Below are 26491 nucleotides of genomic sequence, written 5' to 3'. Positions count from 1 at the left end.
CCTTTTTGATGGTTTTAAGGATTATACCATATAGGGGATTTGCACTCATTCATAAACAATATTTATTTGGCGTGGGATATCAATTCATCCAATTTGCTTGTTATCTCTGCGCTGTTTTCAAAGCGGCATGGAGCTCAGCTGTATAAAATGTATACAAGATTAATTGAAATGACAACCCCTGGTAAACTTAAAGCCAATGATATAAAATGGAGATCGGTTAATATTGCTAACGACCATATTTGTCAATATCCGTCTAGCAGTCACGGAAAGCAACAGAAAGGCATTTAGTTTAGGTCTGCATGAAACACACTTCAGTTATGCTTGATTCTGTTTTGTTTCGTAGGGATTGACAAATAAAACATTTAGTGCTTATGTTCATAATATATATCCATCCGCATATGTTTGTTCAAATTACATGTATAGAGTACGCAGTTACTGTGATTAATATATAAAGGTAACCAGGGGCAGATCCAGGATTTCTGGTTAGGGGGGGCGGGATATTGAAAGATTTTCTGGGAGTCCAGGGGGCCGCTATGGCCCCTGGTGGGTGCAGGGCAAAGCCCAGGTAGGGGGTCCAGGGCCCCCCCGTAAGCTTTACGATTTTAGTGATTTTGAAGGCTTTGACAACCACTTCTCGAACATGTCACGCCTTTCATACTTTCATCCAAGTACCTTCTTATAATGCCAAAAAAGTGCTTAGTTTATCGTTTAGGGGGTCCAGGGGGGCTTTGCTCCCGGAAGCTTCACGATTTAAATGATTTTGAAGGCTTTGACAACCACTTCTCAAGCATGTCACGCCTTATATATTTTCATCAAAGTACCTTCTTATAATGCCGAAAAAGTGCAAAGTTTATAGTTAAGGGGGTCCAGGGGTCAAGCCCCCCCCCCCCGGAAGCTCCACGATTTTAGTGATTTTGAAGGCTTTGACAACCACTTCTCGAGCATGTCACGCCGTATATACTTTCATCAAAGTGCCTTCTTATAATGCCAAAAAGGTGCATAGCCTATAGTTTTGGGGGTCCAGCCCCCCGGAAGCTCCATGATTTTAGGAGATTTTGAAGGCTTTGACAAGTTTATATAGGCGTTTTAGATCTAGTTAAGTGTGAAACATCAAATGAATTGACTTTACTTTGGCGATTTTAGGGGGGGGGGGGGCCCCTAGAGTCGCCTATGGTAACTACTTATTTTGCCTTGATTGCCGACATACAAAAATGGTTTAGCTACGCCACAGGCAGAAACGAAGATATTTACAATATTCGTCTTACAATATAATGTTGTCATACATTGAAAACATTTAATTGCTATAAAATTGACTGCTTATCTGCTTATTCTACTGTACAGTAGTCGAAAACGAAGTAAAAAGTAATGGTTGTAAACGTCTACTTGACAAAACGTTTGGAGTAACACATGTGAAGTTGCTTTTATGCAGCACACGTTTCACACAAACTATTGCGCTTATTGACATGATTTAAAAATACATTCTAATTAATCGGGACCCTTTAATGCTTGGTTAGCATTTCAGCATAATATAGATAGATAGTAGAATGTAACCTTGGTGTAAGTTTCTGCTGTGACACCGTCTGAAAACTAGGAAGTGCAATTCTGCAACTGATGCAGGTATGTTAATTGATTATTTACATTCATGTGTATCGATCGCAGTTGTAACATCCAAGACCTTACTGTAATTTTCAGTTGTTTTGAACTTTTTAATTGTTTTTATTTTATTGCAACCGTATATGCAAATGCCAATATAATAATTAAAGAATTATAAAGTAAAAAGAGTGTCAGAAGAAACCATTTCTATAGCCTGAACTTCAGGTTATTATATAGACTAAATAGTTTCCCTATGTAATTCAATGTAAAAGCGACAACTTTAAGCGAAAATAAATGTAGCCAGGCTTTTTCCGCTTCATTTTGGGAATACACCACACTGGAATATTGGGAATTTTCGCGTCGTGAAAACCCCCATTTTGGGCATAGGTGCTCGATGTCAATGACAATGTTTTTTTTTATTTATTGATTGATTTATTTTTTATACACAGACTAAATTAATAAAAATCTTCCGACAAAACGTCTTTAAAAAAAGTGCGTCATTATGCATAATTAAATCGCTGTCACCCCGCTCGCTTATTGAAATGCGCGAACAGGCCGGAAACCTCGCTCTTTATACACAATAACAGCCACTAAACACCATGGGCGCCAGATTTGATTTTTGACGTGCTGATTTTTTTCTGGAAATCATCATGGCAGACGAAATCAAGTTAAACAATTGGTAAGGAATGATTCATGTGTATGCAATTTACAATATCTTTTGTTGATTGCCCCATTAATTGAGTGAAACAATAGTTACAAGGATTTATCACATCGTCTGTGGATGTTTCTGTTAAAACTGATAGTAGATAGAGAAAGAGCGAGGTTCCCTACCTGCGCGCACATTTCAATAAGCGAGCGGGGTGACAGCGATTTAATTATGCATAATGACGCACTTCCATTGCTTTAGAAAATGGCGAGTGATTTACCTTGTCAATATCTATGTACATAGTCGAACTATCTTTTTTTAAGAAGACGTTTTGTCGGAAGATTTTTATTAATTTATTATGTATATGCATTATAATAAACAACGGGTAACTAAAAAATAAATCAATCAATAAATTTAAAAAAAACACATTGTTATTGACATCGAGCGCCTATGATTTTGGGAAAAAAATTATTCGCAAAATTGGCTCAATTGGGAAAAATTATCGCATGTAAATAGTGTTTCTTATATTTTAAAGAAGCCGTTAACTGGTAAATAACGACTATTTTGATAACTTATTATTAACATTTAACAAAGTATTATGAACATGTGAGATAAGTGCAGGTTTTTTAATCTGAATTTGGGGAAAAGGCCTGGCCTTTTTTGAGGTGAAATAAATCGTGCAAAGCGCTGGATTTTGAGGAAAATAAGGAAAGTCTTAAATAATCATTAACATATTTTACAGTTTTTAAAACAAATTCAAGGCAACAGATAATTTAATTATGCAACACTTTCTACACCGGATTAGGTGAACTTATATGTTATATGTTATATATTTTAAGGTAAAAAAAAAAAAATAATTTTTTTTTTTTTTTTTTTTGGAATTGGGAATTTTTTTTTTCAATTGGGAAAAAAACAACCAGATTTGCATTGGGAATGGGGCCGAATTTCGGACCCGTGGCATAGGGCGGAAAAAGCCTGGCAGCTTTTTGCACACGGAGACTCCCATAACCATACCTTTTCTTAAAGGCCATTTTAAGCGGACTCGATTTATGCGATAAAAAGGATATATGTCGTGTTCAAAACAAGAAAGAACTTGACACAAATCAAAATCGAGTGTTTTACTATAGTCTCTAAGTTTATCATATTTCAGGGATTTAGTAGTGAACACCCATTCCTACCATTTATACTCCAGAAGATAAAACCAGAACAATACTTTTAAGTGTCAAACATGTCTGCGAGTCAACTATGATATTTTTTTAGAGAGTACAGCCCTACCTACATGAAACGATTATTTAATATACAGTCAAACCTGAATTCAGCGGTCAGTCAAGGGAAATGAACAAAGTGACCGTTGTCCACAGGTGACCGTTGAATTCGGATCACAATTTTAAGAAGGTTGGTCAGTTGTTAATATTACTACGTCGTTACCCCACCCAGTCGTTTGCATACAGTGTAAAACAAATGCTCATTGCATTAACAAAGCATAATAACAGCATTAACTTACCCGTGTACATTGAATAATAGAGAATAATATCTTTTAGATTGATTTTATTTCATATTGTTAAATTAAACAATGACTTTATCAACGCTGGTATAATTGTTTACTCATGCATCTCATTCATTCAGTAAATAAAGCTTGTCACGTTGCGTTGACGTCACGTCCGTAAAAGTCTAAAAAGCGGATTCGGTGTCATAAACCGATAGTACGGTTTTATTGTACCGTTCTAATTCAAAGAAATAGCAGTCATTTAATTTAGCGATGATTACTTTCAACAAGTCATAAACTCTGACATATTTTCTTTTGAAGATACCCCCACAATTATCCCCGGAAAAGATACCTTCTCAACAACTTATAATTTGTTTACTCGCAGCGGGCCGCTTTTATAATATCATAGACAATTACCGCTTTCAGACGCTTTAAACGCAAAATAGACGGACAAATAAGGTGCTGTGTTTTTAATTTTCGCGACTCGAGACGACTGACGCGTGACCGTTGATTTCAGGTCAAACATGAATTTCAGAGTTGAATATAGTGGCCGTTGGCCGTTATGGTCAGGTGGCTGTTAAATTCAAGTGTAATATAGAGTGTTTTTCGTCGGGGGGATTCCAGACTGACTGTTGTCGGTAGGTGACCGGTAAATTCAGGTGGCCGTTAGGTCAGTTTCGACTGTACTGTAACCTTCAAATAATACCTGTAGGATGGTTTTCAGGCTCGTATGTAAGGACAATGTCAATTTTTAGCTCCCGTCATGCAGACTTCATACAGAACAGCTTAATATGGGTCCTGCATATTTTATTTATTGTATGTGGTGACTGATAGGTGTGTATTTAGTATAGCAGGGTCTTCCCCAGGCCATTTAAGCGCCCCTTGCCGGGGCGCTTGAATTTCGAAATCAGAGTCCCTGGGGCGCTTGAAATTTTCCGATCAGTGTATTTTCCAGTAAAAGAAAGTGGACATTGTCCAAAAAAATCAAGGTTTCCCTATCAGTGTATCAATATTCCCTGTTTTAAAAGAGCACTCGGTACCTACTTTCACAAGTAATCGCCATAAACACCACATGGGGTAATGGATAATCCACTGATAAGAGAATAGCATGACGCGCGTATCGATTATTCTAGCCACATTACACGGTCATTTAAATGCTGAAAAGGATGTATCTGGTAACTTTCCAGTCGTAAAAACTGTGAAGTTCATCGTCCAATCGGTTACGCGAATGCTTATGAGGGCGGGGTTAACTATCGACCATTATTTTTGATTGACGTCGGGCATGAAGTACCGTTAAGAGTTTATCGCAGCTTAATTAGCAAGAAGTTGTACCATTTGAGTAATATAAAACCGGTAATTAGTACAGTACAGAACATTAAAGACGGTTTCGGGCATCATCATCACACCTTTTTACTGTAAACAAGTGTTACCTGTGACTCATAATTAATACGAAAAATTAATTGCAAGTGGTAAACAATTAATTATTATAGCGAGTAAGTTGTGTAAATGACTCCCGGTTACAATTATGTGATAACAATTTATTTAATTCCAGTACATGTATATTTCAAAATGTCCATTTATAGAACTGATTCACCCCGTTTTTCTGACATATATTCGACACGTTATGCGCTTTAACAAATTTTCGTTGAATTAAATACGCACACTTGTAAATGTTTCGTCCGATAATCGATAGTTAGAAGACTGATGATGGCAACCGGCCGTGATCCTCGTGGACAACGTGGATTTCATGCATAATTCCGTCAAAACATTTATTCGACTCGTAAAGTGTTTAAACAAATTATCGTTGAATTTATAACGCAACGGTTAATATTTGTTGATATCTCAAATGGGAATAATTAAATTTGTAATCCGAAACCCATTCCCGTAAGTCGATGTTAACGCGTTTTTAATCCGAAACACACTTCCGAATGTAAATGTTACCGCAACGTTAAATATTTTTGCTCCAAATTTATTTTGTGTCGAATCTTTTTCTCAATTAAAAAGAGCGCAAAAATTATGCAGCATGTACAACGTCGCGTCTATTGCATACAAATGGCGTGTATTGAGCGTTTTAACAAGCGCACAACAGGTCAGGGGATTGACGCATATTCAAAGGCAATATTTCATCAAATCTATAAATAGTCACTTAAAAAATGGCAAGGTTTGTGTTAAAGAAATAACTGAAAGCTTTTATCGTAAATATTTACCAGAAAGAGATTGATAAAAACGGAGTAAACGGGATTATCGGGTAATAAATAGAAACTTGAAAAAAGTAAGTATACAGTAATAGAGTCGGGTTGAAACGGATGTATTGGGGAATCGTTCGAGTCGGGATTTTACTACTTGTGCGGAAAAGTTTTAAAACAATTAAACAATAAAAAAAATATATTTTTAAATGACTGGGGGATTTTTTTGAAGAGTGATAGCGCACCAAATGACGTCTTTTGACGCTGTTTTTCTTTGAGTTATAACGCACCACAGAACGTGAATTGACACGTTAAATTAAAAAAAAAATCAACGTCGGGAGGGCCCTCCCGAACCCACCCCCGCTCGGCCCCGGGGCGCCTGAAAAAATTCCTGGGGAAGGCACTGTATAGTTAACTGTTAAGATTAGATACTTAACAGCACATTTTTCATTAAGTACTCATACAACCTATTTTCTTGCCAATGTTTATCGAAGCGTTCTTTGTAACTATGCAGGGTTCAGCATCCACAAAATGTTGATTAAAACTGTTCCGTAGATTTATTACTCTGTAGGAGAATTGGCAGGGCTGTACACAGGAATTTTTGACTGGGAGCCTAACCAAGAATGGTGCAGGAGGGTCTCCCCTCCAAATTTTATTTATTTTTTTTAATTTGGCACTTTTCAAGGTGAATTTTAATGCTTAAAAAACTGTATTTTGTGATATAAATTTATGGCATATAACAAATCAGCACCTTTCTGCAGTCTGAAGCTTTAACCCTTTCCCCATAAGAAGCAAACTGAAAATGGCTTTCGCAATGAGCATAAAACAAGAACAGCCTGCGAGTAACTCCCTGTCTGTTCAGGTTTTATGCTGTTTGCTGCTCATCAGTATCAAAGGGTTGGAAATGAAGCCTTTAAGATGTGAATATAGTAAGAAAAATCTTTAATTAAATTTAACTTTCTAAGGAACTACAAATGTGTCAAAATACCTATCTAAGGGGTAAAGGGTTAAACAGTGTTTTCAAATTCAAACCAATGTTAAATCTTTAGATTTCAGAACATTTCTGAAGTCTTAAGCTTTTAACATTGGTAAATTCACACCATAATTTCACATCAATGTTCAAGCTTTAAATTTAAGAAATGTATGATGTTTGATGAAGGAAAGCAAACTTTGAACATCAAAAACCGTTATTAAGAAATGTAACATAAAGAATGATTGACATATATCTGCACGGGCAATCATCTTTAGGATTTTGGTTGCCCAGCTAAAGACTAACAAGCCCAGTACCATATACATGTAGTGTCATGTAATTCTAATACTTTCTTTTAATAAAATAATAGATACATAAACAACAACATTGCTAAAATGACACACTTTCTGTGTATTTTACTTAATATATAAGTTTGAGTTTAATCATTTCCTTGGCCTTGATAAATAAATATAATTAAACTAATTATAAATCCACAGTCACCAATTTTTATTAAAAGTTTAATTGACAAAATTAATTCAAGTTTAGAAAAGCTAGTTGCCAGGCCAGACTACCAACTTTTGAATTTGAGTTGCCTAGGCAAATTTCTACTGGCCCCGGTTTCATGGGCAACCACTAATTTCCATCCCTGTCTTCACAGAATGTCCAAGTCAGTCCCGATTTTTAATGCCTCTAAAGCCTTATGGAAGGATATAATATTGTCTGCACAGTCTTTCAGTCCAACCAAACTCTGTGGCTTCTGCTCTCTAACTTAACTAGTTTCCATATGATCATCACCAATTGTACTGGTGACAGTGGTGTAGTGGATATGGTGTCTGCCTAGCGATCCAGTGGTCACGGGTTTGATCCCCACTTGAAGCGTTCTTTAGATCTCCGCCATATACACCAAGTACTGATTCTAGTCCCAGGAAATGGACTTGTGAGCATTTCAAATAAGCCTTAGGCTTTCTATGCAATCGAGCTAAGATAAATAGGTTTAAACCATTTATGCACCCTGTTTTCGGGTGATTTTGAATTAAATACCTTCTTATTTATTAATATATATGTGATAGTGATTTTTTTTCGAAGAAGTTGATTTTCGTTATAATTTGATTATTTTTCATTCAAAATGATGTTTTGACTAATTATTATCATAGCCACACCCTAAACACCTGTGGTTTAAGCCTGGACTCAAATATGTGAAATTAAGCTGGTGTGCTGTGTTTGGATTACAGGCTTTGTTTGATGAACTTTAATTTCAACTTACCATGATCAGACATCCATATTATTGTAATTAGTGTGTTGCCATTTATTTGGACTGCTGGGGACAAGGGCACTTTCAGTTTAAAAAGGTTGAAACAAATTATAAAATGTGAGGACACAGGAATAAAAATAGATTGACATTAGTTTATAAAGTCAGTCTTAAGGTAGTGCACCCGTAATGGGCACCTTTCCAAATATAATCTAATGTATTATTTTCTTAATCAGCATCATTTCACTGAACTACATGCACATTTTTAGGAAGGCTTTTAATGCTTTTTAAAAAAATATACTGATTTTTTCAAAACCACTCCCACGCTCGGCTTTTTTCCAGTTTATTTGCACCCCTGGAGTATATGCAAGTTCCATAATTCATCCAGATTTCCAAATATGGGCATGCAGTTGGTGTGTACAGATGCAATAAAGATGTTTAAAGTTCAAACAAGATAAAATAAGTATTCTTTTACAGACATTTTTTTATGCCCCTTTTCGAAGAAAAGGGGTAAATAGTTTTCGCACTGTCCGTCAGTCTTTCTGTCAGTCTGTCACACTTTTCGTGTCCGCTCTCTAATTCAAATAGTTTTCATCCGATCTTTACGAAACTTTGACAGAAGTTGTATCTAGACAATATCCAGGTCAATTTCGACTATGGGTCATACCGGGTCAAAAACTAGGTCATGGGGTCAAAAAAACAAATCCAAGGGAAGTAATAAGGTTTAAATGGACATAATTAATTATCTGACCTGCCAAATTATATATTTTTGTTAAATAAATCAAAGCGGCGCAGTAGGCGGCATTGTGTTTCTGACAAACACATTGTGGTAAAAGGTCAAGGTCATCCTTCAAGGTCTAAGGTCAAAAATACAAATCCAAGGGAAGTAATAAACTTTAAAGGGAGATAATTATTCAATATTGAACATAGCAACTTGATATTTGGCATGCACGTGTATCTCATGGAGCTGCACATTTTGAGTGGTGAATCTACAGTCACTGTAGTGGCTTTTAATTATTTGCTACTAAAAATAGAGATTTGTTAGAGACAATTTTAGCGTTCAAATTCTCGGGTATGTTTTAGTATATTTACCGTACCCGGGGTACATGTAAGTATACTTAAGAGTACCCGAGGTACTTGTAAGTAGTACCCAAGCCGACATTGACCAATCGAGCCTTATTGGGACTAGAGGCAAAAAATATTATTATAAATGTTTAGATTGCCTACTGGACGTATATTTTTACCAGTATAAATCAATTGCTTTACATTTACAATGATTTTCAAACAATAAAAAAAGATACAAATTAGCTGGAAATTAACTTAGCTTCAGAGCAGATATCATTATAAAACCTCAAAGTTCAATGAAAATGATCTACAATGCGTCAGAGTGGGCACAAATCAGCTGCAATAGTGAGCTTTTAAGTTTATAAATGAACTTCACACATGTCATATCTCGACATCTTTGTACAGCACCATGCCATATCATTTTTTCATCAACACGTTGTATGTAAAGTCGAATTTTTCCACCAATACGAACTTTTTTAAGAAACCCTGGCGGATATGTTACTCGGGGACATTGGTTAATATAATTGTCGGTGAAAAAACTTTTTCACTGGCATACCTTTAAAGAAATTTGAAATAAAGTGCTAAATATGGGACAAATCCCTGCATCGTCGACTTTAAATAGCCATATTTCAATAAATCCTGAATATTAATAACCAGGATTTTTCTAACATACATGGTAATACCTCCTTTGCATGCACCAAAATATATTTTATTTCAAAAATGCCTTTAAACGATTATAGAACTGGATTGACTTACCCTACCGAAATTCTTTGAAATATATCGGCTACATCTCCTAGCACGTCCAACTTCTCACAGCATGTCGGGTTTCTGGGGGTGGTGATGATAGTAACCCACAAAACGCATCATGAGTTAATGAATTGCATTGTCAAAAACATTTGACAGTTGCTGTATTTTGTTTACATTATTGTTGCAAATAGCATAGCGTCTACAGGCTAGCTAAGATCTACCATGGTCATCCATTTCACATCTTTTAGATACTTAACAGTTGTCTTTGCACTTTTTAATATGAGCAATCATAATAACGGTTCAATAGTCAATATATCTTACGAGTCTTTTTAGGAGATATACATTGTTCAGCATGCTTGAGAGAAAACTGACTTGATGACTTTTTGATTGTCGATCAAATGATTCACTATTGCAAGGTGAACATTATGATTAGTAATGGAAGGTTGATACTGAATCTCATGAAGGTGTCTTAATAAGATACAATACTTTTACAATCTACCATGGTCTGACCATTACAGCAATGACACTGAATACATTGATTGGTCATAAGTATTCCAACAGTCACAACTATTAATGACTTCATGTATATAAACTTGTGTTATTCAAGTAACAAGAAGTAGTTAATGATTGAAGTCAGGAAGTGAGGTCTCAATTACCAGTGTCATATGAAAATGTTGTGGTAGGCATACCATTGTACAGTAGCACATTGCCAGCAAGCTGTTCAAGTACATACTGTATAGTGTAGGATTCAGCTGTTGACACATAAAGGGAACCTGGTATTTACAAGTTGTTTGTTTGTCTATCTTTGTAATCAAGAATGCTTTGAGATAAGAGTCTTGTTGAATTAAAAAAAGTGAGTAGCATATTAGGTCGAGATTTTTTCGCTTTATTGGATACTTTGTAAAGTGGAAGTGTTAGTATTACTTTTTTAGCTTTCCTGATCTCGAATCGCTCAAGGTTAGCTTTTGTGATCATCCTAAGTCGGGTCTTATGTGGTGCTATGTAGGGTGTGTGCCAAGGAAGACTATGTTTTGGTAATTTAAAGTGTAGAAGGGCTCAAAGCTTTCTGTCCCTTGGTTGAGAAGACCACTGTGATCATGTATTCACTTCTCTGACATTTGTTGGCCAACCAGATGACAGTTAATGCCAGAGAAACATTTAAAAATGAGCAGTACATAATGATCTCCATCATCACCTTGCGCTGGTGCAGACAGAATTAATATAGTGAAAGATTTATTTCTTGTGGTTACAGTGTTTTTTCACCACTGAATTATTAAGAAATGAACACATCTTTACAAACTTGGTATGATTGATAGATATTGTGTTTAAAAACTTAAATCAGTGCATTTAAAGGGGCAGAAAAAATGATACTTGATAAAACAACAACATTTTAATTAAGTTTTATATTAGTAACAATTAAGTCTATGATGCTCTTACTATGACATGCTTATAAGTATTTTTAGGTGATATATTTTCTTGGTTTATCACATAATATACTGTGTGAATCATGTCACATTATTTGTTGCCATTAAAATTTGTCATTCACTATTTAACCTGAAGCAATTTATAAAATGATTTAATTATTTGCAATCTAAACAAATAAATGGTTAACTTTCCAAACATAGTATTAATTGCTTTTGTCCCAAGGTTATCTTTAAGACCTGTTATAACTGTAGACAATATACATTAATCAAGGAATTGTACTCCTTTAAACTGCTACAACTTATGAGATTTTTGCCCCACTCACTTGTACCATCTAGTGTTAAGTTGAAATAGAAGGGCGTTGCATTCTTGTTACCAGTTTATGCTAAGACATAGACTGATATACACTGGAGGGAATTTCATACCTTTTTATAATTACCAGGATGTTCATGTAAGTCATAACATAAATGATTGTATATCTTTGTCTTTATTTTGTGTCCTTATTTTGTGTTACATGTCCGTGAATATTCAGGGAAGTTTTATAATTTTATTATTCAGGGAAGTTTGTTTTTGTAAGTTGCATGAGTTTTACGAATATATTTATCTAATGAAATGTTGATGATGAAACTCATAACTCTGGTCTCCTTATTAGCAATGGTGATTACAGTGACGGTATGCTGTTATCACTATGGCAGGTAAAATCATTATGCCCCTTTCACATTTAAGACAAGTCAGCCAGACATCCTTTGTTTCTCACGAAAATCAGGCATAATTGAACATTGCCTGCAAGTTAGAATTGACAACAATTGCTATGGCTGCTGAATGTTTAATTGCTTGTATTCTGTGAAATCTTAACTAAATTCCAATGTTAACAGTATTTTTGCAAGCTGGCTAGTTTTATTTAAGCCAGGATTTCAAAAGTCAGACCTAATATTTTGAATTGGATGTTAGCTGTTCTATCTTCATTTCTAAAAACACTGGTGGGATTTTTACAACAAAAATTCCCACCTTCCTGGTGCTGGAATGCATCCACTGATGTGCATATACTATCAGGGTATATGTCAGTGCATGTTAAGTCTTTTGTACAGAAATTTGTACTTAATATAGCACTTGTTGAGGTAACATAAATGCAACTTAGTCTCAAAAGATAATGCAGGACAATTTGTTAATTGAATAATCAACCAACATTAATATTTAAAAAAAAATGTATGGCTATTAATTAAATGTCAATGGTCTGAAAGGATACAGACTAGCAACAGAAAGTATACAGATTAATAACAGAAAGAATGCTGACTAACAACAGAAAGGTAAAAAAACTAACAACAAATATAATACAGACTAAAAACAGAAAAGATACAGACTAACAACAGAAATGGATACAGACTAACAACGGAACAAATACAGACAAACATTAACAGAAAGAATGCAGACTAACAACAAAAAGGATACAGACTAACAACAGAACAAATACAGACAAACATTAACAGAAAGAATGCAGACTAACAACAGAAAGAATGCAGACTAACAACAGAAAGGATACAGACTAACAACAGAACAAATACAGACTAAAGATAGAAAGGACACTGACTGAAAGACACTGACTGACAACAGAGAGGATACTGACTGACAACAGCAGGAATACTGACTAACAACATATATAATATAGACAAGCAACAAAATGGATACAGACAAACAGCAGGAAGGATATAGAATTGCAACAGAAAGTACTCAGACAAAGAACAGAAAGTATTCAGACAAAGAACAGAAAGGATACAGACTAACAACAAAAAGGATACTCACTATCAAAAAAATCAATGACATGAACACTCACTGGTATAAGCTAATAATGGCATTACATTTTGTCAACATTCTTGGCAAATAAAACCATTGTTTGCACAAAATTGTATTTATTATGTTGTACGGTCTTTAATTGTATAAAAATTGATCAAACTGAGATGAAATTTTGAATGTAAACAGTTTAAAAATTGCATAAGCAGGAAGCATGAAAAATTAAAGTTTAAATTTGTTATGATATTTTCTTATAAAAAGTTCATAATCTGCAATCGTTTATAATCATACAAAAAATCCAATGATGCACATACAAAAACTTCACTGAAAGCTCATTGCTGACTTGCATGGCTGGTGATGCACTAAATATGATTTGAGTAGTGCTCTGAGAAAACCTGGCTTAACCCTTTCAGCGCTGGAACCGAATTTTAAAGGCCTTTGCAAACAGTTTGGATCCAGATGAGACGCCACAGAACGTGGCGTCTCATCAGGATCCAAACTGTTTTTTATATTTTGATAGTATTCTTTGAAAAAAATAGAAGAAAATGCTAATTTTAGAAATTCAGCAGACGACATTTTAGCAGACGACTCATTTCCCAGCATGCAAAGGGTTATTGCATGTACAAAAGTGTCATCCCATATGAGCCTGTTAGTGGCACAGGCTTATCAGGGAAGGCATTTCCCTAGACTTTATTTTCATTTAAAGGAGCATTCCTTTAACAAAAGCTTTCATAAAAGTGAAATTCTTGAGCAGTAATCTGGTTGTTTGTAACCTAAATCTGTTATTCTTTGATGAAGATCATACATAAAAAGTTCTCTACAAGTTAACAGTAATAAGTTTGATGCATTTGACTTACTTATTGTAAATACTGGTATGCTAATTTCAAAAGCAGTAATATAATTGTGCCAAGATTCAACATTAAGTAAGGGAGATTACAGGGGGAATGTATTATTGGCATGTAAGAGTGATTTCCCTTAAATATATTTTAAACATTAAAGGGTCCTTTTCACAGATTTTGTCATATTTTGAAGTTTGTCATTAAATGCTTTATATTGATAAATGTAAACATTGGATCTTAAAAGCTCCAGAAAAAAAAGAAGAATAAAAAAAAATTAAAACAAAAAGTAGCCGGTACCAGGGCTCGAACCAGTGACCCCCGGAGTCCTGGATTTAGTCTGAAGTAAAAACGCATTAGCCCTCTTGGCTATTCCGCCGAGTTTACACAGCATAGGTATTTTATACCTTATATAAGCAATCTTCGTAGTTTTGTAAATTTAAAAGACAACAACAGAACTCTCCAAATTATTCAATCGTTTCGTGTTGCAACGCTTTATAATTTTTAGGTTTTCAAATCGTCAAAAGATACATATAATGGCTCTATTGGACCTGGTAAATGTTCAGTAATACTGTTTCCTCACAAATATCATAACTAAAACGAAAATTTGCGAATCTGAAACATTCTTTTTCAATTTTGTCAATTTACTAAAACGTGAAAAGATCCCTTTAATGGGTCAATTATAACAATCTGTTTTTTGGTTAGTTAATTTGTACCATTGCAGTGATTTAAAGTTTATAAGTGGTCCATTATTATTACAAATGAAAGTATCTATCAAAATGTATATATGCTAGAATTTTGCTTAAAAATATTAACTAATCAAACATTTTCTAAGTGTGGCAAATTCTATTAGGAAAATGCTTTCGAAATAGGAACAATTAAAGGTAAAATCAAATGTATGTAAACCAGAATTTATCATACAAAATCATTATTCAGTGGGATTGGAAATTTTATCTGACAAAAATCAAGATGCCTTAAGGAATCATTGTGTACTAAATGTATGTAAGCCACCTTAACAAATAACCAAAAGCAAAATTATATACATTTTGGCTTGATATATTAACAGAGATTTCATGACATTCCATATTTACTTGGCAAAATTGTTTGTGTACGTTCCTTTTTATTTAACATGGATTGGGATGCATATAAAAAGGATATAATTTGAAAGCTGATTTAGATTCCGCTTTTCAAAAATGGTGATCAATCTCGTAAATCGCAAGATTTTAAGAATAACATAATTTTACACCCATATTTGTTCTTTTATTTGTTGAATTAAAAAAGGAGGCTGAACGGGATTACAATTGCACTTTTTCAGCTGAATCATGGTATTGAAATTTAAACAATTTTTTTAGCTCGGCTGTTTTCGGAGAAAACCCGAGGTATTGTCATAGCCAGCTTGTTGTCAGCCGTCTGCCGGCGTAGTGCTAAAACCTTTACATTGGCTCTAAAATCAAAGTCCCTCCACCTACAACTTTGAAACTTCATATGTGGATATTCCTTGATGATTTCTATACGCCAAACCCATTTTTGGGTCACTAAGTCAAAGGTCAAAGTCACTGTGACCTCTTTAAAAACAAAAATAAATTCTGACAAGCTTTCATTAAAAAATGCACCCGCAGCCGAGCGTTGGCACCCGTTATGCGATGCTCTTGTTGAGATCTTGTTGTTTATAACTGGAACATAGTCATCAATACATGATAAACGTAAACAAAGTCCACTTCTGATTTGTATGTGTTTTATTTCTGCATATTAACACAACACAACGTTTTCCAAATAATATTCTGAACTACAAGTAATATGCGATGCACGGTCGCAGGCTGCCCAGCGACAGCAATCGATGCACGGTCGCAGGCTGCCCAGCGACAGCAATAAATTATGCGCCTTGTATGTTCTGCTGCACAAGTAAGACTCTTTTATTTAAATAGATGTAAACAACGAAAGCTTTGATAATTGTTACGTGTACAATTCTGATTGACCGTGTAAAGTCACGTGTCTGCGACGTATGCAATGGAAATATAACGAATACATACGAAATTGACCGGAGATTGACACATATGGTTAGCAAATATTCGTGCCTGGTACTTAATGATGTTTGATAACCCAAGGCTACTGAAATGTTGATCCAGTTGGCCGGCTGTCCAAGATCGCATGAAATCTGGTACAAATTTCGACTATCATATTAATCCAACAATGCCCCAAATGTGCGTTTTGTGTGTGTTATGTTACATAACATGGCAACTCTAGTGAACTTCAACAACATTAAGTGGTAATGAAAAGTTAATCGATTGACATGACCCTTTGTCAACGTGTTCAATGAACAGGAGTGCACAAGTTGCTTTTTCAAAACCTCTAAATTCTGAGAAATGGAAATAAGCATAACCCATGGGGTTTTCATTAAATGTGTTAAGTATATATGTCATTTTTTCCTTTCAGGCATTTGCGCTGACCAGTTAGATTTTGTAAGGAGCCTTTCTTGCCAGTGCCATCATTCTTGCCAGTGCCATTTCATCAATCATTAAGGTAAGTTATAATTAAAAAAAATAGGTATTAGGTTTAACTTTGTATGCCCCCCACCACTATAATGGGGGACATATTGTTTTTGCCCTGTCTGTTGGTTTGTTGGTTGGTTTGTTTGGTCAAACTTTAACATTTTGCAAAAACTTTTGCAATATTGAAGATAGCAACTTGATATTTGGCATGCATGTGTATCTCATGGAGCTTCACATTTTGAGTGGTGAAAGGTCAAGGTCATCCTTCAAGGTCAAAGGTCAAATTTATAGCTTCAAAGCGGCGAAAAGGGGACATAGTGTTTCTGACAAACACATATCTTGTTTGTGATTATTTATCAAATATTGTTTAGCAAATCAGTTGATTAACATTTGGCGTTAATTGAAAAATAAAAGTTACATCACAAAAGATTGGAAAAAATACTGCAACAGCTAGGTAGTGTGGTGTTTTATATTTAAAAGTATTTTTAATTTCTTGTTGATGTATGTGACTCCTTGTTAAATATAATTCACAGAAATACAACAAAATTTACCTTACAAATTTTAGCAAAACTTTAAGAGGAATATTCATAGGATGTCGCTTAAATTGCTTTGATAATTTTTTTTATTCATAAAAAACATGGCCATTTGTATGCAGTTTTCGTATAGGGTGGACATGTGCATATGGTCAGGTAATTTCTGTGCAAGATGTTGGGAACTAATGATCTGAATGAGATTACCATTTATATGAAGTATTCTTATAGGGTGGACATGCATATTGTCAGGTCATTTCGCATCAGTAATTTTCAAGGGAGTTATTGACAGGCGAATAATTATTTGTTTGTGTGAGATATCAAACACTTATGCTCCAAATTTGAAAGCTTATATGCATCATTTACAGGACTAGCTAAAGAAACTTCAGCGTACAGTTTATATAGTATTGACAGACCTGTACGCTGAAGCCAACCCTGTATCGAAAGTCAACCAGAGTCATAACATATTTATGTCACGCTATAAATCAAAGAAAGCTCATTTTCTTGGATACATTTCTACATATATTGGTGAATGAATATAAATTACTGCATCGGGGATTATTTTAAGGTTCAAATGTTTCAAATGCATCTTACACTATATGAAAATAACTCTCATCAGTCTGAAATTCACAATTTTGACGCCAATGTCGCTTTGTCACGTGACGAGTTTTCATTTGGATACTTTCGGATCGACCTTGACATTTTTTACTGAAATTGTAAACATAACTTTCGTTTCTGAAATCTATTATTTGTGATAAACAACTTACTTCTGGTGGATTATAAGACTGATTTCAGTGTGAATCAGGTAGTTAAAATAATATTTACTTTGAGTTTGTATTTACACTACAATTTGTTTACAAAACAAGCCAGAATAATCTAAAATACCGGGAAATGTCATTCTGAATTTGAAAACACGTGAGCACATGGTATGTTACTAAAAATAGAAATAACGTCATATGACCGTGAAATCTCGGGAGAATCACATTTCAAGTAAGTCTGTCACATCGCTGATTTTCTTGATATGTAAAAGCAGAATAGATAAATTTTAAATGTTTAAGATAGTATTTTGTGGTTCAAGTGGTTGATTTGGGCCAATAACTGCATTTAAAAGCTGTTTTGGACCGGTCTTTGTTAACTGTCAACTTTTGGGGAATTTCTGGTTGACTTTCCAAATGGGGTTGGTCCATAACTATAAAGTCGCGCCAGTCAAAAATCATAAAAAGCGACATTTAAAGTTATGGTAGCCAGAACTATTACAGGACATACACATATTGTCACATCATTTAGCTCCAATGTTAGGTCAAGGCCATTGTTTCGGTCTGTTGATTTTTCAAAGGGTTATTGACTCAATTTCTTCTCCCCATTTTAATGAACTCATACAGATAGAAATCACATTTTCAGGAGCAATCATCCTGATAATCTTGTTTTGATATGGAGACTCACTTCCACCAAAAGGAAATGCAGCAATATTTAACATTTGCAGATATTTTTAAGACCCCAGTAGGCTGGCAGTCGCACTGTCTGTCCATCAAGCATTCCATTTTCCAAACTTTTGTCCTGAAAGCTCAATGATATTGACTTGATAACTGTTGTGTGAGGTTATCTACATGACTAACATTTGTAGTGTGAGTTTTGTTCTGGTAACCAGGATGCAGGCAGATTTCCTTAAATGGAATTATTGAAATATTAGTAAATTTTATTTTTACATAGACAAAGTTGACTAGATTTCACATACATTGATCAAAATATTCCTTGTATACTCATAATGTGTTATGTGCATGTATGCATTATTTCTACCTAGCTTGTTTAGACTGAAACTTTCTAATTCAGCATTCAGTTCTAAATAACTTACCACAAATGTTTACCAGGTGTATTGCAATTAACAACCTTCTCTCCACCACAAAGGTCAAGGTTACACTAATGTACATTATACTCTTGGTATCTCAACATCGGATATCTCGATTTTCTCGATATGTAGAGGTAAGCTCAATGTCCCAACTTTTTTCCTTCTTTATTTATATTAATTAATAAATATCGCATATCTCGATTTTCGTTATGTCGAATAATTCGATATCTTGATATGAAATTTTTTCCCGATTCCCGATTTTACATGTTTAAACTGTGGTTTATCTTGAAGTGCAAATAACTGTCCCAGTGTCTGCAAAGGTGAAAATTTTTTTCTTTGATACTTCACCGTCCCACTTTGCCCGGCTGCTCCCGATACTGTGGCTTAGATAATTGATCCGTTAATTGCATCAATGACCACACGTGTGTAATGTCATTAACACTTGAGTAAGGCCTGTCACTTTAACTGTCACTTTAACTGCAATTAACTGCAATTAATACACAGCCTGTTGAAAGGCCGAAAGACTGATTGTTTATACAAACAATATTCCAAAACGCATTGAGTTATATTTTTGCGCATATAAACTGTCTCAAATTTGCAGAATGTTGTTCTATCCTTGAACTCCAACCATCATTATCATGGCTAACTTGAAAATCTAATCGATTGAATGTTGCATTTCAAACTAAAAAATGTACATGTACAGTTCAGTATTTCGTAACGTGATTTACGCCACAGGTGGTTAGTGTGTGGCTATGATATTAATTAGTGAAAACATCATTTTGAATGATAAATTATCATATTAAAACGAAAAATCTACTTTTCTGAAGAAAAAAAATTCACTATCAAATATATAAATAGCAAGGTATTCAACTCGAAATCGCCCGAAACGGGGTGAATCGCTTTGAACAGCCATTACTTCATAAATTGTGTAGCGATTTTAGTGAACCCGGTCTTGTTCAACGCAGAAATGCTACGTGCAACACATGTCACCCTAGCTCCAAGGTCAAGGTGACATTTTGTGTTTTAAGGTCAGGTCCAGATTGTAACTTCACATCTACACATACAAATTATAAATAGCTTGCCAAGGAACTGTGTGGTTTCAATGTAAAATGTCAAGGTCACAAGGTCACTTTAGACATGTGTAGGATGCAGTTTGTGTAACATTTACAGGCATTGCTGACAATTGGGTGACATGTTACCAATGTGCATGCAGAGATTAGATCCATTTGAAAAGCTGTCAAAACAAGAAATATCACCTTTTAACAATAATAGCCTTTTGTCTATATTTTCTAACTTCCAAATCAATTGAATTTACTTCCTGGCATTATTTGGCGTCCACATACATGTACAGAAAAAAACATTGTTCACATGACATAGCAAATAGTGCCTTGCCTCTCAATTCTGATTAACATCTGGTTTTGGCAAAATTAAAGGCTGTGTTTTAAGTATTTGTTTCATAATGCAATGCAAAGTTTCAGTTTTGAGCTTTGTTGATCCCTTTTGGAAAGTAAACTGTTTTGTTAGTTGTCAAAACAAAATGGTCAATGGGTGATCATGAGCCATTTCTTGCTACTGACCACTGTTGCAACAACCGACTATCAAGCATACAGTTGACCAATTTTTCAAGAGACTTGTTAACAAATTAGGGCATATTTTGATTTTTTTTTTATTAAATTGATAAATATTATTTATGGAATTAAAGATTTCAAGGTGAAAACAAGAATATTATTTAAAGCAGGTCAAAACGAGAAAACAGTTTACCTGACCTGGGGTCAAACCAATGACTTTAAGATAAAAAAGCTATTTCCTTAACCGCTTTACCATCCAGATTAAAACATGTTGTGCATTTATTCTTAATATTTGCAATCCGTGTATTGTAACAAAAAATAACCAGAGCACCGCCTTGCGGGTGCAGACCGCTCATCTATTTTCTTTTTAAAGGTGAAGGGACTCTCATTTTCAATCACAAAGGAGGGTGGGGTGTAGTGAAGAGGGGTGTATAGTGTGGGGTTGTGGACATTTATTAGATTATCTTCCAAAAAAGCGAAAAAAAAAAGAAAAAAAAATCGGGGGCGGGGGGGGGGGGGGGGGGTGGGGGGGGGTGGGGGGAAGGGCGATGGGGGGGGGGGATTTTTTGGGTGCGATGGTTGGACGGTATTTCAAACATAACCGTTTAAAAAAAAAAAATTGGGGGGGGGGGGTGGGGTATAGTGTGAGGGTGTGGTGGTAATTTGTGAGATGATCTTAAAAAAAAAAAAAAAAAAAAAAAATTAAAAAAAAAAAATTGGGGGGGGGGTGGGGTGGGGGGGGGTATAGTGTGAGGGTTTGGTGGTCATTTGTGAGATGATCTTAAAAAAAAAAAATAGGGAGGGGGAGGTGGGGGGGAGGGGGGGAGGGCACGGGGGACGGTTTGGGTGGAGTCTATTGTGGTATGTCAGGTAAGAGTAGTTTCGTCAAAGTATCAATCAAATCTAATCATAAATAAAGAAGTTATGGCAATTTTAGCAAAATTTAATAATTTGACCTTGAGAGTCAAGGTCATTCAAAGGTCAAGGTAAAATTCAACTTGCCAGGTACAGTAACCTCATGATAGCATGAAAGTATTTGAAGTTTGAAAGCAATAGCCTTGATACTTAAGAAGTAAAGTGGATTGAAACACAAAATTTAACCATATATTAAAAGTTACTAAGTCAAAAAAGGGCCATAATTCCGTAACAATGACAACCAGAGTTATGCAACTTGTCCTTTTACCTTACCCTTATGATAGTTTTTGAGTGTTCCAAGTATGAAAGCAATATCTATGATACTTTAGGGGTAAAGTGGACCAAAACATAAATCTTAACCAAATTTTCCATTTTCTAAGTATAAAGGGCCCATAATTCCGTCCAAATGCCAGTCAGAGTTACATAACTTTGCCTGCACGGTCCCCTTATGATAGTTAATAAGTGTTGCAAGTATGAAAGCAATAGCTTTGATACTGTAGGAATAAAGTGGACCTAAACACAAAACTTAATCAAATTTTCAATTTTCTAAGTATAAAAAGGGCACATAATTCTGTCAAAATGCCAGTCAGAGTTACATTACTTTGCCTGCACAGTCCCCTTATGAAAGTTAGTAAGTGTTGCAAGTATGAAAGCAATAGATTTGATGCTTAAGGAATAAAATGGACCTAAACACAAAACTTAACCAAAATTTTCAATTTTCTAAGTAAAAAAAGGGCACATAATTCTGTCAAAATGCATGCCAGAGTTATCTAACTTTGCCTGCCCAGTCCCCTCATGATAGTAAGTAAGTGTAACAAGTTTGAATGCAATGGCATTGATACTCACTGAGAAAAGTGGACCTAAACGCAAAACTTAACCAAAATTTTCAATTTTCTAAGTATAAAAAGGGCACATAATTCTGTCAAAATGCACGCCAGAGTTATCTAACTTTGCCTGCCCAGTCCCCTCATGATAGTAAGTAAGTGTACCAAGTTTGAATGCAATAGCATTGATACTTTCTGAGAAAAGTGGACCTAAACGCAAAACTTAACCGGACGCCAACGCCGACGCCAAGGTGATGACAATAGCTCATTTTTTTTTTTCAAAAAATAGATGAGCTAATAAAAACAATAGAAACTCACCTCATAAATTTAATTGTTTTGCCTTTGCAACTGTTTATAACTTTATCAGTATCAATTGATGATTATAGATTAACGAAAAATTATTTTCCGTATAAGTATTTGTTATTTGTTTTATTTTGCATCCTGAAGTACAGTATTCTTTGAATATTTGTATCTGTTAACATTGTTGTTTTGACCATCTTTGAATGAGTCCCTTTAATATTTTACTGGTTATTAATAACCCAAGGTTAACCGTTTCATAGTTAATTAGATAATTACTTTAAACAGTCAACAAACAACTGTTGCCAAACAAAAGGCGAAGGAAACTCTCCTCCTGTTTCATTTTGCCACTAACCCACACTTTTTATCTGCATGCTTGACAGGATTAAATAGTAAAAGTAATTTTTCTTGCATGATAACGTTCCATTTTTATAAATTCTTAATTTGTGAAAAACAGTTTTTCTCTTAAAATAAAAATTTCAAAAAAGTATGTTGTTATTTAAATTAAATTTGCTTCTCAACTTACTATTTGTCAAAACGCTGGTAAAAGGAACACTATAAGATTATGCTGTTTCATGTAGTAACTGTAAAGTACGGGTAAGGCCCTTTAAACACTCCACGTTATCATGTTCAGTCAGTTCAGTTTAAAACTCAAAGGCTCTTGTAGAAGTAGCCACGTCAAATGCTGTATGGGACTAGTGCAATGAAGTGTCAATAATCTCATGGATTATGGTTTAATAGTACTGAATATTTGGAAAATTAGTTGTAAATATTCATTTATAAACTACTATTTTTAGACAAGGATTGCTATTTAAATGTCTTAATTTTGTGATTGTGTTTGACTAATTTGTTTTGGAAAAATTGTGTAAAGAATTCTATGTAGCCCATTAGCCATTAGGCTGGGTATTTTAAGTGTCTTGTACTGGATACTAGTAAAACCAGAACATATCGGCTGCCTATGTGATTGGGTTTTCTTGGATACATAATTCAATATGTGTAGCTTAACTTGAAGTAACAGAGGTTGGGATTTTAAATTTGATAGTTTACGACTAAACAAATTTTATGAGGGCATTGCAATAATTCTGTAAATGTCTATGTGATATGGATGAATGAAAAAGCACATTAATGTACTCTCTTTAGGTTTCTGCTGTACTAAGTGATTTTGCTTGTAGCATTTTTTACATTTTTACAAGTAATTACATTTTTACATGTTATTGTCTGTAAAATAACGTAAGATCATAACACCAATTTTTGTTTATTAACTTTAAGGGGTTAGTAAAGCTTTTAATATTTTCACAATGCAAAATTGACACAATAAAGCTTGTATAAAAAGGTTGAAAAATTGTAATTCTTTTACCAATCATTTTCACAAAATGTCTACTTTGACTTTAAAATGTGATTTGCAAATATAAAGAATGATGAAGTATAATGTTGTAAAAGCTGCAATGTCTACCAATGTGTCTACCAATATTGCAATGTCTACCAATGTTGCAATGTCTACCAATGTGTCTACCAATGTGGCAAATTGTTGTGTCTTACATGATTATCAACACCGGTAGTCCGTAGTGAGTCCCATCACACAGGCTTCAAGTAACATAAATACTCAAAATCAACAATTATTTTACAAAATATTTCATAAAATTAAGTCACTTCATGAAAAAATCAATGTTCATTATAGCAATAGCCAAAATCTCAACGCGAGATGCGGTATGGTTAGAGAAACAAAATGCAAGTATATATTTTTTGTGACACAATATTTTCCATTTTTTTAACCCATTTATGCCTAGCGTCTAGAAAAAAGGCCTTGGCAAACAGCGTAGACTCAGATGAGACGCCGCATGATGCGGCGTCTCATCAGGGTGTGCACTGTTTGCTTAAAGGAATTTCTGTAAGAAATATTCTAAATATAGAAATAAATATACTAGATATCCCTAGTTTTGGAAATAAATTGATCCAATTTAGAAGGATAGGAGAGTCCGCTAGGCATAAATGGGTTAATTTCCTGCAATGATATCTATTCAGACAGCACACAAACACTAGCTTGATACATGAAAATGTGTTAAATATATTGTCCCACAACAAACATTAAGAGCATTTTGTATCTTGTTAAATCTATGTGACCATAATGCATCTAGGCTATTGCTATAAGGAACATTAATTTGTTATGTGTTAAATTGTACGAAATATTTGTTGATTTTGAGGGTTAAATTGGGTTTTTAAGTATTTTGTTCCTAGGTCTTCACTCTTGGTTTATTATTTAAGAATGGTGGCGTCCCGATATTTTTATCGATGTCTAAAATGCAATACAAAATGTCTAAATAATATAAATTTTCAATATAAAAGTACCAGAAATATTGTAATTTGGATAATAAATTGTGTGTTTAGACATTTAATAATTTACATGGAATATACTCTAAAATAACTTCATGTATCTATATGACAGTACTTGCATGACATTTACTGACACTGAGTGATATTGCCACAAAAATTATTAATTGGAGTTCAGGTATACATTTACTTCTGGTTTACATTTACTATAAAGCATTACAGCTGACATGATATCATTTTTTTACATTTTATGTTAAAAACTCAAACCTTAATGTCAGGACTGTCTGAAGTACACTGTGTTTTGTTTAATGAGATCTGCCTTAAAATGGGAAAAAAAAATTCTCAAAGTTTTACTATCACTAGGACATAGTTAAACGTGAAGTTTGTATGAAACCTTATAGAAGGCAAGAATATTATTTTTATTTGAAACATGAAAGAGCACACACTGTGTCTGTAATGTGACTCCATCAACATATTTACAATGATTTGATCGAAGCTTTGTGTGTATGTGTGAACATTGTATGAAGCCTGAAAATGTATGGTTTAAGTTCACCATTAAGGCATTTGGAAGGTATCATTGAAGTAAAATTGTCTCTTTTTATGATATTAAGGAAATTTAAAGGCAACTTTGTTCAAATAAACAGGAAGAAAAATAATTTATCAAAATCGTACTTCTTAGTGTACATCTCGATTGAAGCGTATCACAGATAATTTGTTGGGCCTTAAATGTAAAAGAAAAAAATTTTAACATATCTTTTACTTATTAGTTAACTCAAAGCCAATCTTTACTATAACTTACCAGTTTCAGTATTTGCTTATGGATACTCAGATACTCTTTATCGCATGTGTATTATGCAAATGACCAGTATAGTGGTTACAAGCTCGCTTTATGAAGCATACTCAATGGCTGTCTCCTCACAATCTAATCTGATTAAAGACCTGAGTTAAGTGTTTTTATGGAAATTACTATAACCATAAGCTAAGCCTCTAGAAATGAATATTGTCCTTCATATCAGCAGACTTTATTTAGTCCCTGAAAATAAACTGCTGGGTTTATTTCAAATAAACATAAAATAATAAAATATAAGAAATTCTGTGTTTGACATAAGCGACTGGATGAGACGACGTGACGTGCAATGAAAATTTGTAATGATTTTAATTAAAAATAAAATAAAATTAAATATTATCTATTCCATAATTTAGTTTTCCTTTTGTGATATTCATGTATATTCAATTATATATGATTTGAAATTATATAAACACTCTGCTAATTTTGAAAGGAATGTATACACATTTAAGTACAAAAACATGCAATAAATTTGTATCAGAAATAGAAACGTCCTATACAACTTGGATGTTTGGGGAAAAGTCCTCAGTCAATGCACTCTCTGTTATGTAAACTGTGAAGCAATTTTTGTACGGTACATGTATCTGAGTAAGTAATAGCAGTTATAACTAGATCTCCCCTGTCACCTAATTACTGTCCCAGCACCACACATGTATGTGTCAATATCATGCTACACATGTAAGAGAGTTTGTAGTTTGCTGTGATCAACATTTGTTTGAAAGATTTACATAGTTACAAACCTGTTTTACAAATTATGTTAAATTTAAGATGTAGCAGGATTTCTTGCAAAAAAAGTGGATGTTATGTGTAATATTTTGTTGAACTTGTACTTATCTGGTTTATTATAAATTTTCCTTAC

The 26491-nt window shown here is 34.2% G+C and overlaps 1 protein-coding gene across 15 annotated transcripts in view; it reads left to right on the top strand.

Annotated features, from left to right (window-relative positions):
- Positions 1–1537: 1537 nt before the first annotated feature.
- Positions 1538–26491, top strand: part of LOC127863617 (PTB domain-containing engulfment adapter protein 1-like) — a 49055-nt gene continuing 24101 nt past the window's right edge. For 4 of the 15 annotated variants that reach the window (XM_052403234.1, XM_052403231.1, XM_052403230.1 and 1 more), the window contains exon 1: positions 23241–23477. The gene's annotated coding sequence lies outside the window, so the exon portion shown is untranslated. The other 11 variants (XM_052403237.1, XM_052403239.1, XM_052403238.1 and 8 more) reach the window with 11 other exon arrangements.

This window comes from Dreissena polymorpha, unplaced genomic scaffold (assembly GCF_020536995.1).
Source record: "Dreissena polymorpha isolate Duluth1 unplaced genomic scaffold, UMN_Dpol_1.0 chrUn020, whole genome shotgun sequence".
Classification (NCBI taxonomy): domain Eukaryota; kingdom Metazoa; phylum Mollusca; class Bivalvia; order Myida; family Dreissenidae; genus Dreissena; species Dreissena polymorpha.
The sequence above is the reverse complement of the archived record's forward strand: the minus strand, read 5'-3'. Positions and strand labels throughout refer to the sequence as shown.